Raw genomic sequence first — 6945 nt, 5'->3', positions numbered from 1 at the left:
CTGGGCAACAGAGCAAGACTTTGTCTCAAAAGAAGGAAGGAAGGAAGGAAGGAAGGAAGGAAGGAAGGAAGGAAGGAAGGAAGGAAGGAAGGAAGGAAGGAAGGAAGGAGACAAGAAAGCAACTTTCTTAGAGTTAGGGCTGTCCTGAAATGATCTCTGTCCTGAGAGGGAATGAGCTCCCTGCCTCGGGAAGTGGGAAAGGAGAGGCTGGGCAAGCATTTGGTTAAAACATAGAAGAAGGGAATTGAACATCTGAATGAGGATTTGACCAGAGCAGGCAGCTCCCTGGAAGCTTGAGATGGCCTTCTGTCCGTAGAGCCTTTCACTTCTTCTGGATACCTCCTCTTGGGAGGCCTTTCCTTACTCTCCCTGCTGGTCCCCGCACGCCACCCTCCAAAGACCTAATTCTCCCTCCTCAGAAGATCCAAACCACTGACTACATTGTATCTGAGAAAATTCTTTAGGATTGGTTTCCTGCATGAGACTGAAGTACTCTAGAACAGAGAGGACTTCTTCAGCTGTGGATCCATTCTTTACCTTTCCCCACACATTGCCCGGTGTCTGAGCCACAGGAGCCAGCAGAGAAGAAAGGGCAGAGTGCTAAGGTACAGTGGGCAAGGAGAGGGCTCAGCCAGGAGCCTTTGGAAACTGCACATTGACACAGATTCAGACACAGTGGAAATGCATCCTAGATGAAGGTGGGTGAGTGAAGGTGACCTCTCAGAGTTCTTTCAGGCCTCAGAACGCTCTCATGAATGCCAACCGAGGTTCCTAGCCTTTCCTTTTCTTCTTTGCATCATTTTGAGTTTCCCCAGCCCAGGCTTCTGTTCCCAAGGGACTTTTCCTCCCTAGTGGCCCCTCCGCCTCACTCCAAGTTCCCTCCAGATGGGCCCCATCGTCCTTGAAATCCCCAGCTGGGCCCACCAGCTGGACCTTCTCAGGAGTGAGGCCCCAGGAAGGTCCAGAGCCCACCCAGCAGGCTAGAAAGAGAACAGCTGCCTTTGGTGTAAGAGGGGTGTGGGGTGAGGTTCCCCCATAAGCAATCTGTGTTGGAAATGGGTAAGTTCAGAATAGGACTGGAGGTGGGGGTGGCTTTTTTGGTCACCAAAAAATATGCCGGGCCCAAAGTGGTCATTCTCATCTGTGGCTCTGTTGATTAGCTCCATGCCCACTTAAACACTTCATGCATGTGATGGTCAGTGCCCCACAGGAAAGCCCTGAAGCCTGAGGGTCTGTTCTGAGGGTATGACCTTTGGCAGGCCCTACCTCTTCCTCACCTTGACCCTCACTCGGGTATCCCTTCAAACATGTTAGCAGTGCCTGTTTATGTAGTGAATGACACTGGACTAGACAGAACCCTGGGCCCCAGGATCACTATCTGTCCTTACATGTAGATATTATTGGTTCGCTGACTCCCCACTGGATGGGAGGCTCCCTGGAGGCAAGGATCTCTGTCCTACTCATTACTGTACTCCTAGTACCGAACTCAGTGCCCCACACAGAGTAGGCATTCAATCAATATTTGCTAAATGAGTAGATGAATGGCAAAAGCTATGAATAGCCACTCCAGAAAATGTCACATCCCCCTATGGTTTGGCTTACAATTCTAGGGGAAGCTGAGACCCCAGTAACCTGTCTCTCAGACACCCAATAGATCCATGGTCCCAAGTTAGGAGACCCAGGAAAGACCCAAGAGGGTAACTCATGTTTATCATCTTATGCACTGTGCGAAAACAGGATGTTATGGGCCTAGACAGGAAAAGGAATGGGCATAATCAGGAAGCCAGAAGGTGTGAGGATGTCTCTAGGCTTGGCTGGGACACAGCAGCCCTGAACCATGGAGCTGCCAGAAGCACCAGGCTCTCTCCACTGAGGCTGTGGTTTTACCTGCTGGTAAGAAGCCAGTGAGAATACATGGGCTTCTTGCTGGCTTGCTGTTCTGTCCCCAGTGCATAAAATGGGCCCTCTAGTTGAGACCTCAGCATCTTGGGCTGTGGGCCAGTGACTTTCAGTGGCCCTGAGTCTGCCACCTTGGAGGATTCCTGAGCATAGATAGGGATGAGGAATAGCTCCTGGGTCATGGGGCCCCACCAAAGGGCCATTCCTTGGTGAATCCAGGCCAGGACCTTCCTCTACCCTCTGCCTGCCCTCACACCCACCCCAACAGCTCTCAGTCCTCACCCGCTTCAACAGGAATCCAGGTCCTTGCCCTGTCTCTTTACCAGGCCTGTAGTGGGCAGGCAAGTACTCTGGATATGCTAAAGAGCTGTGCCCAGAGAGTGATTTATTGCTATCACTTCAGGTGCTGCGTTGCAGTCCTCTCTCTGTGGAGGGGCAGACATCCCCTGAGAGATGCCATGCCACAGGGAAGCTCTTTGCCAGAATGGAAAAAATAGGGATTGGGAGTCAGCCTGGCCTGAGTTCAGACGCTGTGTCTGCCACTTCCAAGCTGTGTAACTTTGGGAAAGTCACTTGATTTCTCTGAGCCTCAGTTTTCTCATCTGTAAGATAAGGATGAAAATACATACCCTTCAGGGCTGATTCAAGGATTCAAGGAGATAATGCATACAGAGCACTTCCCACAGGGCCTGCCACTTACTGGGTTTTCAAGAGACAGCAGCTCTCTTTGGTAGTTAATATCGGCAAGGGCTACTATGGAAAGTGTAGTCCCTGGACCAGCAGTGCCAGCACTACCTGGGAGCTCGTTAGAAGTGCAGGGTCTCTAGCCCCATCCCAGATCTGCTGAATCAGAACCTGCATTTTAATGAGATCCCCAGGTGAGTTCTAGGCATAAGAAAATTGGAAAAGAGCTAGGCTAGTGGGCAGCCTTTAGGCTGACAGTCATACATGAGGAACATGCACTTCTAGAAGCCTATCCAGAAAATAGCTTCATACTTCCTTAAGTTAAAATGATACTAGTAGTGAGTGCAGTAGTAGGGTTGGGAACAGTAGTAATAGTGGTAATAAAAACTGAACATTTACTATGTACCAGACACTGTTTGGGGTGTTCGGTACATAGTAATGTATCATGACACATGTAATGTTTCACAGCAAACCCACGAATCAGTAATATGATTGGTGATATTTTACCAGTAAGAAAGCAAAGCAAAGAAAGGTTAGATCACTGGCACAAAGTTGGGGTTAGTGAGTGACAGAACCACAGCACAAATGCGGGGCACCTGCCTCCAGAGCTCACTCACTGAGATCAGGCACAGAAGAAACTACATTTCAGGGGCTGAGCGCAGTGGCTCATGCCTGGAATTTCAGCACTTTGGGAGACTGATGCAGGCAGATTCCTTGAGGCCAAGAGTTCAAGATCAGCTTGAGTAACATGGTGAAACCCCGTGTAGTAAAATTACAAAAAGTTAGCTGGCTGTGGTGGTGTGTGCCTGTAGTCTCGATAATTGGGAGGCTGAGGTGGGAGGATCATTTGCGCTCGGGAGGTCAAGGATGCAGTGAGCCAAGATGGCGCTACTGCACTCCACTCTGGGTGACAGAGCAAGACCCTGTCTCAAAGAAGGAAGGAAGGAAGGAAGGAAGGAAGGAAGGAAGGAAGGAAGGAAGAAAGGAAGGAGAAAGGAAGGAAAGAAAGAGGGAGGGAGGGAAGAGAAGAGGAGAGGAGAGAGAGAGAAAGAAGAAAGAAAAAGAAAAGAAAGAGAAAGAAAGAAAAAGAAAGGAAAAGGAAGGAAGGAAGGAAAAGATGGAAAGATGGAGGAAAGGAGGGAAGGAAAGAGGGAAGGAAGGAACTGCATTTCAGGAGCAACATGGTCAATTCCATGCCACAGGAACCCACTGAATTGCCTCCCCATGTGTGCCTGGCACAGGCCTGGGAGATACGGAGATGGAGGAGACACAGCTCTGCTCTCAAGGAACCCCCAGTTCAGTGCCAAAGACAAGAACATGAGTAAATGATGAAAGGGGGCAGCCTGCACCCCCTGCTGTGCCTACATGGGGAAACAAAATGCTGTGGGGGCACAGAGGAGTGAAGTCATGTGTCTTGCTTGTGTGCACCTGGAAGAAGCAGCTTCCCAGCAGACCGGGTTGTTCCTAGTTACAGCTTCCTTTGTAAATCTCCAGGCTTTTCAGCATGATTAAAGTACCTTCTGGATCAGTGAGTCTAGGATTCTAGGGAAAAAATTTTGACAAAATAGGAGAAGGTCGTGGTGGCCAAGAGATGAGAATTCGAGCCCAGTTTTCAGTTTTAATTCTCTGTGTGGCCTTGGATGATCAGACCCCAAATTTCTCCAAGTCTCTAGGGAAGAGTAGTAGATGCTATGGCTGGAATTGTAAGGCCTAATTGAGGAACCAAGGGTTTGTTGCAATTTTTAGCAGGCTGAACCATGCCCGCCTTGCTCACTGCTATACCCTAGGCACCTAACTCATGCCTAGTCCAGAGCTGCTGCTCCACAATGATTTTCTGAATACATATTGAGGGAGCAGTCACAGGAAAAGGGGCCAGGGTGAGCAGATCCCAGCCTCTTTATGCCCTTATGCCCCATTCAGCCCTCCATTCTGAACACAGTCCAGTTGGCCTCCTCTCTGCCTCCAGGTCTGCTCTCAACCTCCAGCTGGAGTTCATTCTGCTTCTCTCCATTAGGGCAACGGGTCTCTGCTGCCTGGTGAGAAACCCAAGGCTGACAAGGCCCTTGGACATTGGCCCATTGCACAGTTAGGGAAAGAGGCCAGAAAAGGGAAGGGATTGACTCAATGTCATGTAGGAAGTCTGTGGTAGAGTCAGGACTGCGAGCCACATGTTCTAGTGTCTCCACCCATCACTGTCCCTCCCTGGCGAGGGGCACCCAGGAGCCAGGGAAAGAGAGAGATAATGAGCAGATGAGGGAGGAGGCTCTGTCATAAAGAAAGATTGGCTTTCAAGGCCTCTGGAAACAAACTGGAGGTGCGGGGAGAGCCAAAGGTGGCATTACCAAGGACAAGGCTGCTCAGGGGCAGAGGCTGGTGGGGGAGTGAGGGGGAGGCACAGGGGAGTGGGCAGGCAGGGAGCTGTAGCTGGAATGCTGAGGACACGTGTTTCTTTTTAAGCACTCTTCCTCCACTGCCCACTGTCTCCTCTTGGGCGTAAAGGGAGGAAAAAGACGATGTGATGCCTAGGTGAGCCCTATTATGTGGGACGTGTTGGTAGGAGCTCCCCAAACAGCCCCTTCTGCAGTTGGCAACACCAGGTCCAAGGCCTTCCTCCAGGCCAGAGGCCAGCCTGCTCTGTCTCCTTGAGGCTGGGTCAGCACCCTCAGGGTCTCACAAGAACCCCTTAACCCACTGGCTTTGAGTTAAATACACCTATTTTGAATCCTTTCTTCAACACTTTCTAAGCTATGTGAACTTGACCTTACTTCTCTAAACCTAGGTTCATGCAACTGTAAATTGAAGAAAATGGTCCCTGCCCTGCCCTCATACCCAAGTGGAGGGCAGGGAGGGAGCAGAGACCCCAGCAATAATGTTCTGCGCTCCTTCCTGTGTAAGCACTGTGATGGGGGCTATGAGTCCCTTACTTCTTTCTTTCCCTCTGTACATCCTGGTGGGGAGGGTACTGAAGGCTTGTCTGTGGCAGCTCAAATTGCAGGCCCTCTCAGCAATGGAAGTGTCTCTGGTCCCTCAAAACTGTCCCCCACCCCAACCATCCCCAGAGCAATACTGGCAGTCATTTCACAGCACAACACGCATTCACACAGGTGCTGTGTTCCCCCACATTTATGCACAAACTATACCTGCTGCTCACCAAACGCACAGGCCAAGGGCAGAGAAGGCACATGGTGTGCCCTTGAGCAGACCCTCCAGACCAGGGCCTCCACTAAGTGCTTACTATGGACCCTCTTGCTAACTCTTTGCTTCATCTGGAGGAGGTTTGCCACTATCTGTTCTACAGATACAAAGACAGAAGGGAATGTCTTGTGCAGAGAAGAGGACTCCACATCCCCAAGCTCAGCAGTGGCTGGGCCCACATCAGAGCTTATACCTGCTATCTCAGGCCCCCAGGAGGAGACAGACAGGGAAACATCATTAACATGGAAGGTACCAGGAGAGCGTCATATAATGGAACACCACACAGCAGTGAAAAAGAACAGACTACAGCCACATGTAACAACACGGGAGGCTCTCCCAGATGTGATGTTGAGTGAGGGAAATACAGCACAAAGAAAGAACACACTATGGCGTGCTATGTTTATATTCCATGAACATGAACTTCAAAAACAGGCGGAACCAACCTACAGGGAGAGAAGTCAAAATGGTAGTTTCCCTTGGGGCAGCAGCAGGGATTACTGATTGGGAAGAGGCACAGAAGAGCCTTCTGGAGTGCCGGAAATGGTTTATATCTCAACCTAGGTGGTGGTTACAGAGGCTGATACATATGTAAGTATTCATGGAGCAGTACACTTAAGATTAGTGCACTTTAATGTATGGAAATTATGCCTCAATAGAAAAAGTACTTTTAAAAGCCCAGAGTGCCAAGAGCTTCCCCCAGATCTTTGCATAACTGACTTCTTGTCATTCAGGCTATCCCCTAAATGTCACCTCTTCAGAGAGACCTTCCCCGATCCCCACCCCCACACCTAATGTAATTTAGCAACACTCCCCACCTCTGTGCCTCAGTTGCTTTCTATTCTATTAACTGGTTTTCTTTTCTTTTCAGTATGTACCAGTGTGCTGGAGCTGGCTTTCACTGGCTCTTCCTGACTCAGTATTCAATGACTTCTCACTGCCAGCTTGAGCTCAGCTATGATGGCAATGTCGGCACCACAGAAATCAGCGGGTGCTGCAGATGCCCTCCTCCAAGCAGATCACTCAGCATTTTCCAGTACATCCTGTACACAACACTGTTTGAAATCATCTTATGTATTTGTCAGCTTACTGATCTGCTGTATGTCTCCTCCACATGGAGTTTCATGACGGTAGGGTCTATGGCTTGTCATTTTAGCCACTGTATCCCTG

This window comes from Cebus imitator, unplaced genomic scaffold, assembly GCF_001604975.1.
Source record: "Cebus imitator isolate Cc_AM_T3 unplaced genomic scaffold, Cebus_imitator-1.0 Scaffold582, whole genome shotgun sequence".
NCBI classification, from domain to species: Eukaryota; Metazoa; Chordata; class Mammalia; order Primates; family Cebidae; genus Cebus; species Cebus imitator.
The sequence above is the reverse complement of the archived record's forward strand: the minus strand, read 5'-3'. Positions refer to the sequence as shown.